Source organism: Ornithodoros turicata, chromosome 4 (assembly GCF_037126465.1).
Source record: "Ornithodoros turicata isolate Travis chromosome 4, ASM3712646v1, whole genome shotgun sequence".
NCBI classification, from domain to species: Eukaryota; Metazoa; Arthropoda; class Arachnida; order Ixodida; family Argasidae; genus Ornithodoros; species Ornithodoros turicata.
Genome location: NC_088204.1, coordinates 37900766 through 37912800, shown reverse-complemented (window position 1 = coordinate 37912800; position 12035 = coordinate 37900766). Strand labels below are relative to the sequence as shown.

The window sequence follows — 12035 nt, the reverse complement described above, 5'->3', positions numbered from 1 at the left end:
TCCTGCGGTGACATCTGTGCAACATTTCTGCAATGTGGAAAAATGTGGACAAATCAAGTCTCCTGGATGTACATGTGACATCTACAAGCTCTCTGAAATAATCCCTGGGATATCCAAATATCTTGTGGTGAGATCTGTGGGACGTTCCTCAAATGTGGAAAAATGTGGACAAATCAAGTCTCCTGGATGTACATGTGAATCTACGAGCTCTCTGAAATAATCCCTGGGATATTCAAATATCTTGTGGTGACATCTGTGGGACGTTCCTCAAATGTGGAAAACCGTGGAACAAATTAAGTCTCCTGGATGTACATGTGACGTCTACAGGCTCTCTGCGAAAATCCCTGGGATATCCAAGTATCGAGGTTGGGATATTACCCGGACGTCACTTGTACATCTATGGTTTACTGGGAAACGTTTTCAGAACTCTCCCCTTCCGTTCACTGAGTAACTTGTGAAGTTGTACAGTTTTTTTCATTCCCTTTTAGTGCCACGTACTGTACATCTCTATGTTTGTACTGTATGTATCAATGTGAATACCTTCCTGTTATGTTCTTCTTCCTGAACATGTCCTGAATATGTTACGTTTTGCTTAATCTGTATATGCATGTATATATATATGTGTATATATTTGTAAGTGCTGTATTGTCTACGTGCGCCAATGCCAAGGCTTTCACTGTTCTTGGGCACACTAAAAAGATTATTATTATGAAAAGAATTTTTTTACTGGATTTGTGAAGTGGAACCACCTTCCCGATCCTCCATTCCTCAGGAACTGCGTGAGTGTCGAGTGATTGCTGGGAGAGTTTAGTCAGAATAATTGATTAGTATGGAATGGTGCTTTTCAAGACCTTTGAAAGACAAGATCGGTGCCAAGGCTTGATGATGGCTTTAGTGATTTAATTATCTTTATTACACCAGTGAGCTCGATTTGTATGGCATCCATTGGAAAGTAGTTGGAGTATGAGGCTGTATGACCGGAAGTGGCGGGTTAGAGGTGGCGATGAAATTGTTACAAAAACAGAATGACGAAGAATAGAAATGGACAGTCACTGTCAAGTACTGTTGACCCGTCTGAGCGACCAAGGGAGGGACCAAGGGGCAGTATGCTAGGAGGAACTGATTGTTCTCCAGAACCTTTTAGGATCGTTAGCAAGCGTGGAAGGTAATGCATGCTAAAGGAAGTGACTTCTTGTGCGCTTCAAAGCAGACACGTATGCTCTGTTAGTGACCTTGTACGACTCCCGTACGGTGGCAGAACGGGGACTCTTTTCGGCACGAAAAAGACTGTTTTTACGGTTCGAAAGTCATTTTAAAGTTCTGGTGTACCATGGGGCGCTAGGGTTATAGGCAATTTTGCACTTCGGGATGCACCTGCTCGTTAGTTCATGTATTTCGAGTTTAAACAAGTTCCAGTTAGAGTTTACGGACCTACCTTCGAAGCCATCGATGAAAGATTTGAGAAATCACGAAAGCTCATTATGAATTGCCTGGAAGTTAGCTTTAGTGTAATCGTTGATGTGTTTAACTATCTTAGGAGTGTCAACAGGATGGTTGCAAATGTCAAGCGAGTGCCAAATGCAAAACCCTTAGGACAGGCATACACTCTAAAGTCAGTATCTTATAACGTACCTTCAATGTTGCTGTACCCTGTAAATATAGGGTACACCACCTCTCCATTTATAAGGTACGCGTTTTCACAATGGTCACGCCTTCTTTTTTAGAAGGTACAGTGTTTTATACGATATGTTGCTGTTTTATAAGGTACAGCACGGATTACGACAGGCGTACCTTATAAAATGTACCTTATAAACAACCTTCCCATTGTCTGTCACAAGGATAAACTCGCTGCGCTGCTTCTGCCATGATACAACTCTCATTGTGCAAAGGTCTCGCAGCGTATTTCGTGAATTATTCAGGATTACTTCAGAGGTCGTTTCTGCAAATGGAGTTATACAGGGTGTCTTTTTTAGGCGCCAAAGAGCTCTTCACAGGGCGATAAAAGAAAAAACGACCACCATTTTTGCTATTTGAGTTACCAGCAGGTGATACTTTAGCAAATGTCTGTACCTCAAGTACCAAAACGTAGCGCTCGTTTTTCTTTTCGCGCTCTTTCCGAGGCGCTCCGTCACGCCTAAAGAAAGAGTCCCTGTAGAGGGGACATGTTTCGAAAGCGGTGAAAAGTACAGCACGCTGTGCCACCACGAATAGGGCTTGATGTTATCAAGTGACATGAGCACTTCTCTTGCCTATTTCAGTATTTTTACTGCGCAAATAAATTCCATGAGGGGTCCATCACGTGGATGACACCACTTTTGCCGGTTTGTGAATGAACAGCTGAAGAGAACGCCGCATAATAGCACCAAAATAAAACATAGAACATTCTACTAATGTGACATGACATTCATGTGACAAGAAATATTATCTTTTACACATGCCGCTATATTGCATGAGAACCTCTTCGACGGCTATTCTCCATGGAAGCCAGAATCGGTGAAGGGGATAAAGACCGAAATAAATCACGTAAAAATCATGCAAGATCAATCTTGCAAGAAAATCCACGCTGCGAAGATAGTCGGAGGGCCAGTTTTTTCACCCTCGCTTGTTGGGAGAGCTTTTTTTGCAGGACCAATCCGCGCCCCGATAATCAACCGTAACCGCTCAGGCAGTTATCTCGTGTTACGGAATAATGAATGGTCCGACTACAGTTCTAGGATCAAAATTTAATAAACTTGGCTAATTCCGAGAATTTGACAAAATAACAAACCCGAGCGTGTTGTGGATTTCAAGACCGAGCTGTGATTTTAAACCACGCGTGAGTCGCGTGAATCATTTTAGCAAAGTAACTTTGCCGGAGACAAAAGTTTTTCTGTGCCATTTCGACATAGTCAGCAGTAATTGCTCTCGGCTGGGACACACGGATGATGAGTGTTTCAAATTCACCCAATAAATTACTTTCTTGCACGTGTTAAAGTACCAGCCGGACATCGAGAACACTGTGCATGCTATCTCTTTTTTCTATTCTTGGTTCTAAAACGACGGTCTTCAGGCGATTATTCGTAGCATACTGTCCAGATTTTCTGACAATGACTCTGGCCCAGGAAACCGGTTCGCCCCCGTCCACGGGAGGATAGCGACTTATATTCAATGTAGTTCCCAGAACTCCGGTGGCCCAAGTGGGTCAAAGTGAAATAGGAGGACGGTTTTAGCGCCAGTCTTCTCCAGAGGTTTGTGTTGTGCACATGTCGTGGTCGTGCCGAGACGAAAGCAGACTATCACGGAACGCGCTTGACTAACCTTGGGCCTTGCAATATGGACCACGGTCCACCTGATTACCGTAAGTATTTGCTTTTTGACTGTTACCAGCACTGGTTATATTTCATTGTGAACTATAGTGCTGTGATACGTGATTGTTGCTTTCTACAGGCCCGTTTACTCGTATTCACCGTGATGGCGGTAACCAATACCTCACAGATGGCTTCACCTTTCCACGAGGTTAGTTAAAGCCTTCTGTGGAAGATTTCACGTTTTGTAGTGTTTGGGGGCCAATGCATTGTACCAGCTCGTGTCACAGTGCATGGCCAACTGACAAACTACCACTGCAAATGCAAATATAATGATGATACAGTTTCATGGTTTGACAGTAGGGAACTGATTATCCACGTTTCAACTCTTATGCAGGGCTTGTTACACCCCCGGTTCATGGGCACTACAATGAACAACAACACAGCCCCACGTCAAGGATGTGGCAGTCATTTTCGAGTGATTGCGGAGGCCATTGCTCTGGTACGTAAAAATTCCTGGTCACTTCCTGTGATTTTGTCGTGGTCCCATTGGTTCGCTCCATCCATCCACTTTTTCTACTTTCTCACTCTGTTTTGGGCAGCAAGACTTCAGCTATCCCAACATAACAAGAAACATTCATTCATAAAAACTTTTTATAATAACGCCACCTTTCTTAATCAATTCGAGATTGCACTAAAGTTGTACCTGTCTAACCCTAGGTGCCAGCCAGCCTTGCTCACCGCCTACACAACTTGGATATTCAACGTACGCAGCAGTAATCCCCGCACAAGGTAGAGGCAATTTTAGAAAATGAGGGGTAGAAAATGTACTACCACATTTGGCTATTCGCGTGTGATAATCGACTCCTGCTGGCCATATAGTACAACGACGGCAACTTCACATCACTGTTATGCTAACTCTCCTCTCTCCCGCTAGTTGGTCCACTACGTACCACGAATCTCGAAGGCAATGCAGGTCACACAGTTTCAACTACTATTGAAGCTCAAGTATCAGTTGCAGGTGTGCGTCAGTCAGAGATTATAATTTATGCTCCTTGTTGTCTTGCAAAACGTTTACAGGCTTTAAGTTATCAGACGCTATACAGCGAGATACATGTACATGTTACGCAATCGTCGATTAATAGCTTTCGGAAAGTACGAAACAAATTCAACCTGTGACCTGTGCAATGATAGTTAACATAGTGTCTGGCCTTCCCCATTTGTCTTCCGACCCACAGTCCGAAGTACAAGCTATTTGGTCAACTCCAGGGACTGTTGCAGATCTACTTGATTAGGGACCAGCCCTTTCCAAAATCATATATGAAACCTTGCTTATGTGAGTTGCTGAAGAAGCTAAAGGCGCTCTAATCCAATAAAATATTATGCGCAACAAATGTCTATGCTTCTGTGACTTCCACGTTTGCATGTATACAATCGGCAATGCATGTACACCCCTTACAAAAATGCCAAATGAGTACCTATAGAGAGCCAAATGTATTTTTATTGAGTCTATAGAAACTCAATAGAAAATCAGGTTCTAATGAGTTTCCTCCATAGAGAGTCAAAAGAATTTCATATGATTTTCCTAATTGTATTTGTAATGAGGAATATCAAAAGATTATCTATTGACTTCCAATTGAAATGCAAAGGTCATACGTTCCGTCGCTTATACATAGTCTGACTAGTCTGACCCCATACTTGTCGATTACACTATTTCTTTGCGATCCCATGAATAGATATACGCACGTGAAAACTAACTTTCCTACGGAGGAAACACAGAGAGACAGATAAAATCTGACAACTTAGGTTTTTGTGAGCGCCTGTTGTTTTTCTTTTTTTTTAGTCGTCATTATTTTGAGCAATTCTTTATATACTGTCAGAATGGGTTGCACATCATGCCTGCGATTATTAGTGTCATTGACACAGTCAAATGTTGAAAGACAAGGTCAATGTGCACTGGTTAGGGAAAGGAAAGGGGCAAAGGAAGTCTCTTTTGTTGTGCATGACAATGCACTGCAATGAACTGCGATAATAAAATCAAAAATAGTTTTCAAACAGTTAATTATAAACTAAAAAGTACTTAAAGACTTAAAGACTTTTCATCGGAACTGAAAATATAAATATTTTTTACTATATTATAATTATTTTGGAAGGATACGCATGGGGATACGAAAGCCGTCCCGATCGGACGGCTGCATATGCGTGGCTGAATCAGTCCTCTCCGGCGCCATCTTTGTTTTGGTGTTTGGTGAGATCGGTGGGCTCGCAGTTCGCATGGTTTGCACGTGAGAAAACTGTTCTTCGCACGCGTGCCGTTTCTCAGAATGTGTTTATGAGATGGATTGCGAAGTAGCATTGGAATATTTTCCCGGTAAGGACTAGAGCGGAACCCAGAGTAGGGGCAAGTCTTCTCACAGAATCGAAAAAATCAAGATGGCATCGAAGCCAGCGCTGCCGTGTCCTCGTTGCGGGCTGGAGAGAAGAAGAACCTGCGATTGCGGACAAAATTTCGGTGAGCTTATGTATGTGTGAATGAATTTTGTGTCTTGTCGACGCCTGTATGGTCGCTCTAATAAAAGTAATCACTCTTCCCAGTGTTACAACGTAGAAGACGACGTTGGGGGAACTGGGACATGCCGCAACACGCTAGCAAGCAGTACCTGCTCGGAAAGAAGAGGACACAAGTTGCAGTGTAGGCCGCGACTTTTCGTTGATGTGTGCGAGTGTGTGTCTATGTTGACATCAACGAAGGAACCTCTCTGACACTATTCGCACACTAAGGCGCACAACAGCTAGCCAGGTGAGTGTAAAATTTTAGTGTTTAACGAGTTTTGGTTTATTAATTAGCAGGTGTCAGCATATAATGATCACAGCCTAACTTCGTCCTTAATCGTATGCTTTCAAACTCGTGCAATGAGATCTGCCTTTTAACTCTGCAACCTTGCACGTTTTTCTCTATGTAACAGAGTTGTTTTCTTGCCTGGACGTGCGGCGTGTGTGCAGAAAAAGGAAACCCAGGAGTTGAAGTGCCAGCTGAACACCTCGCAGAACACAATCGGTATGTGTTGTGGATGCAGCATACAACTGTAGCAACATGTAGTGCTTTTGAATTATCCTCACAGGTGCAGCCGGGATTGTGAACACATTGTGGAGCTCTCCAGCCTCAAGTCCAGGACCAAGAATTTTCATTTCGTGTGACAAACGTACATTACACTCATTAACATACTGAGTCATAACCTGTTCTCGACATGTAGGTATTATAAAAGTTGTCAGGTATGGGATTGCAGTTTTGTAATTTAGCTATGTTATATGCGTGAGTTATACTGTGCTGTTTCTCCGTTGAAGAAATTTCTGATGAAACTGGTACACAGTAAGTTCGGTGCCATAGAGTAATTCGTGACTACCTGTGCACATGGTAGTCATGCACTAAGGTCACATACTGAGAATGTGACTTCGGTCAAACCGTTGTGACCTTCAAAACCCTGCATACATCAGAAGCGCTCCACTTCAGGATGCTGCTTACAAATGGTGTTTAATTTTATGCGATACTACAAATGCAGTTTTTGCAGGTGTCAGCAAATATTTTGTGTGAGGTAGTATAGACGTGGAAGCAAATCTTTTGTGTGAGATAGCATAGAACTGCCAGACAGCTACTTAATTAAAATGCATTAATTAGATTTACTGAACTACACTGATAAATTAAATTGGGTCTTTTTCGGCTGTACCGATTTCAGCAGAATGTGAGGCAATTCTTGTTCATTGGACCATGTCACGAGTATTATTTATGGCGCGAATTTTCTTTAGAGTGCCGAAAGCAAGGCAAAACTGTGGAAGAAGTGCAGGTACTACACTACCAATTATTTTTGAGAGCCAAGTGCTTCGACAAAAATTTGCGCCTGATTGGTGTAACAGCTGGCTGCGGTCCAGATATGTAGCAATGCCGTTGGGAGTCAAACTGCAATCAGCTCGATGAAGCAGTCATTTCAAATTTTGGGAGATTTAATCACAACACAAGACTATTTGATGTACGTGAAGGTTGTGCCTGCATTTTGTGTACGTGTTCGACTGAGCCCAAGGTCATTAGTTGCAGAATTTCGGAAAAATTGGCTTAGTTTAAACAAGGACTGCCTCCTTTATGCTATCATGGATTTGCCGAAAAAGTTGTGGTTTGGTATATATATATCTCACTAAATAGCAAGTCTGCTTGGACGTAGAATCCACCTGCAAACACTGCATCAATGCTCTCATCATAGGTTTTAGATCGGCCGCTGTACCGAAGGAAAATAATCCTGTTTTTTGCATGTTTTGTATCCATGTTTGTGTTTCCATTTTAAAATGCATGCAGTATGCAGCTCACTTTTTGTATTTTAGTTTTCTATAGCACCAAGAGTGGATGTCTGTCATGTCTAGAACGGCATGTCTAGACTTGAGCTAATATTTGTGAATATAGGTTGCAATCATTGTCCTTTTTATGTATGTACATGCGCTTTGTCTTTTCAGGAGAGACACGTGGGAGATACCCTTTTGCATCAGATACTCAACTTAACAGGAGCCCCCCCCCCCCCTTGTTGCTCTCAATGGAACCAGAAGTAGTATAAATAAAAGTCGTAGTCGAAGTAGTCGCATAGTTCGTCATGCAAGATCAACACCAACACGCCCGGTTTTTCACCTTGATGTTATAAATAAAAAGCTTGTTCCTCATATGCCTGTTTTATGTGCTTGCATGCAACATTTATGGCGCTGAAAGCACACGACACACCTCTAAAGGAATCCTAAAGAAAAGCGATAGAAACTCTCTTATTAGTAGCTCATTGGAGTTTCTATAGAATTACGGTGGCCAATATTCCGTAAGAACTCAGTAGGGACACACCAGGATCTCATTAGAATTTCTATAAACTCTCTATAGAGTATTTAACGTGTCTATAGAGTCAATACAATAGAGTTTCTTTAGAAAATCATTTCACATTTTTGTAAGGGACTGCACGGGTATACAGAAAACCGGCGAAATTACGTAACCTATAGTTAGGGCATGAGCGTACCCTATATATTCAGGATACCCCTCGTACCTTATATCTAGCGAACCTTATAAGCAGAGTACCTGATACAACGCGTATCTGATATTTCACATACCTTCTAAGACATGTACCTGATATTTCGCGTACCTCATGGGACGTGTACCTGATATTCGCTGTACCCTTTAAACTACGTACCTGATAAAAGGGATACCTTATATATATAGTACCTTCTGAATTGTGAACCTTATAACTGATGTACCTTATAAAATCACCCTCCTATTGTCTAAGCTCATGGCTTATGGGACAATGCAACGCGTACCGTATAAAATATAGGGTACATTTTTGCAAAAATGTACCTTATAAACTGGGATTTTAGAAGGTACAGAGTTTAGAGTGTATAATGAATTGGAGAAATAATGTGCCGGCATAATGTGAGTATTAAATCTAATATATTAGCAGCTGTTTGTTATCTTAGTCGGTTGGCAGACGAGATAAGAAAGAGAAAAAAGGGAACCAAGGCCTACGAAACGACGACTTACTAAGAGCCTGGCACATATAACCAGGGTGTCGAACCGCAAAAAATACGGGTTCGGTTCAGGTTCGGGTTCGCGTTGGTATGATTTCGTTCCGGTTCGGTTCCGGTTCGGCCACGCCAAGAATCGAACCGGTTCGCGAACCGGTTCAACGCTTCCGTTTTATATGCTCCATAGAACTGCTTTTATCAGGAAATGCGTGGCTAATAGCTTACTGCTGTTGTCCGCATTGACGTCTCTAGCGGTGAGGTAGCCCTTTAGCGAGAGAAATGAGGAATGGATGAACACTTATTGCAAATAGAGTCCACGTTGTTGAAGCGGTGTAGTCCTGCTACTTTCTGTTCCCAAAATCTCTTTTTTCACACGCACAGTGCCAGCAAGATACACTTAAAGGAAGCCTAATAAGATTGACAGCGTAACATAGACGACAGTACTAGCCGGCACACTGCCTTCGCAACGTGAATCGATCTGAAACCGTACTGAACCATGTCGAAAATAAGCCTGCCAGCCTTACTCTGTCCGAGCTCACAGCAGTGTACTAGTTAATCCACAACACAAAGGCAATATGTCACGACACAACTGCACTACCAATAAGCAGAACCACATTTACTTTTCAAACCACGACCAATCAAACAGGCACCGTTCTGCGTACGCTCCTTCTCCACTTCTCATGTTTCTGACTTGTTTAATTTGTACTGCTCACGTGTAAAGGGAAATCTTGGGCGCTTATTTGATCGCATATTCGTGCTGTAGAGCTACATAACTGGCCTACTCCATTCCTGTTTCATTCGTCCGCGTGGCACCTCGTCTCTGAAGAGTAGATGTGGTAGATGCCGCACCGCGTGCGTGGGGCGCTAGCCGCGGCGCTCACAAGGACAACTGCGGTTCAACATGTTAAAAAGACGCTGAAAGTATACTTACTGTACGTCGTCATCTCACTGCTAGGTGAAAATTTCTGAAATCCATGATATAGGCGCGTGATGATGATACCAATGTGTCTTCGTTCGGGGATAGAGAGGAACTCTTATGCTGACTTCTTTTATGTCCGAACCGTTTTGTTGTGAACCGGTTACCGCTATTATTTTTTACGGTTCTGCTCCGGTTCGGGTTCAACAGTGTCATGAAAATTTCGGTTCGGGTTCGGGTCCGGTTCCGGCAAAAATAACGGTTCGGGTACGGTTTTCGGTTCGGGTTCGGTTCGACACTCTGCATATAACGCTGTCTGAAGACCAGAAAATGTTAGGCGAATTGAAGTCGCCAAGCAAAATTATCTTAGCGGTGAGGTGTTGCGTGATAATAGTGTCCATCACGTCACCATCCTCTTCAACAAAACTAGAAAGTTAGGTGGGACGACGATAACATACTTCTAGCGGGACTACTTGATAACCTATTTCAATACAACCCCACACACTTACAAGACATGTTGAGATAAGTATACGATAAGAACAAAGCGCTTTTGAGATCCGGAGTAGGACGCTGCCGCCTTGTTGTATCCGGTCACAGCTGTAAATGTTGTACGGACGTAAGTTATCAAAGATTTCACTGTCAGGAATATTAGAATGGAGCCATGTCTTTGTTAATACAATGACATCAGCGTCGATCGCAGGTATCAACAAGTGAATCAAGTGAGTCACGTTTGTTAATAACACTTCTGACAAGAGCAAATAAAACAGATACTCGGGGTGCTACCAGCGTTCCACGTCCCCTGTTGTGTTCCTGTGCCCTCCCCGTTGTATCAGAACGGGACCCGTGGGAAGTAATAGCGTGTGGTTCCCTGTGGCGAAGCAGCGTTGTTGGGTGAGTTGCTGAGCCCTTCTACTGCATCAGACGTGGCGTCATATACATAGTATGTGTTATATATTAGTAGATTAATGTACCGTATTCGAAAGAGCGGTGATTCGGGTAAGCGTTTGCCGAACTCAAACAGTTTTTTTTCCTGGAAGCCGGTTTTTTAAAGCCGGCATTGACAGGGTTAGGGGTGACGTGTTAAAGGTTTTTTTTTTTAAAGGTAAAGGTCAAGTTGACATGTTAAAGGTTGTCGAACCTTTAACAGGTCAACCATAACGCTTTAAATACCATGCCGATGATGAGGACGGTGTCCAGAAGAAGAACAGTCTCTGTTCGAAATATCGGCGACACTCTTCCTGATGCATGTCCTTCATACTTCCTTACCGGTTCGCAGGATTTTCTACGCTTCTACAAGAGCTTACTGCTATTATGGTGTTATGGTGGTGGTTAAGCTTCGTTGTACCATGTCATTGAGGAACAGTGAATATCACACATGTACGTCGGTGCCATTCAGGGAGGTATTCTTGAGATCAGAGGCAGAATATTTGTTTCCTTCTTTTTTTTTGCTCAATCTATACCTTCTATAATAGTCATCCGATGCTCAACATTCTGTGCAGCTTTTGAACCATGGAAGACAAAACCCTTTCCTGAAAGTGGATCTCACCCCAAACAACTTTGTGGATACATTATTATGGGCATCCTCTATCTGTGTGAACAATGCATAGACTGTTTCTCAAAACGATGTAGTGGGATACCCAGTAGGTGCAAAAGGGAGGTCTGGATGATACAGGACCTCCGTTGGGGCTCCTTACGGCTCCCTTTAGACCTCAGACCTAAAAGAAATAAGCAGGTGTTCTTATACATGTCCCCAGCCCAAACTGTATATGTGCAAAGTGCAATGACATATACTTTTTCTGGGCCCCAAAGCGTATGGCTGTCCTATTCTGATGGCGAATCCCATTGGGAGAGCAATTTTGGGAACCTAGAGGAAATTCTTCTTCATTAGCCGCACTACCAACCTTCTCGAACCGCTCACTTCGGGTCTCTGAATCAGCTGGACTCTCGCCTCCCAACCTCATTCTCAAAATTGCTTGGACCCTGACGAATTCCAGCCTACAAACAATCTGCTTTAAAAGCTGTTTCAATTTTTTGGGACACCATAGGAGTTCGATGCTTATTGTGAAGGGGCTCATTATTTCATTCCCCACATCACCACTAGCAGTGGGGCAGAGTATCGCCCATGCGATGAAGTTGCTGTTGTTGCCACACGTTGGGTGGGGTTTCAGTGCATGCTTCGGGCGGTGTCGCACGGACTTGCTTTCTCAATTGAATGCCAGCAGTCAATGTGCGATACGTGATCTGCGCATGGCATGCAACCGGCGTGCATTGTGGGGTTTGCTTTGGCCACGTGGGGC

At 43.1% G+C, this 12035-nt stretch overlaps 1 long non-coding RNA gene across 1 annotated transcript; it reads left to right on the top strand.

Annotated features, from left to right (window-relative positions):
- The first annotated feature begins 5525 nt into the window (after window positions 1-5525).
- LOC135393020 (uncharacterized) lies at window positions 5526-7920 on the top strand. Its single transcript, XR_010422382.1, has 4 exons — window positions 5526-5796; window positions 5880-6084; window positions 6251-6342; window positions 6407-7920. It is a non-coding gene; the product is annotated as an uncharacterized LOC135393020 (long non-coding RNA).
- The last annotated feature ends 4115 nt before the right edge of the window (window positions 7921-12035 follow it).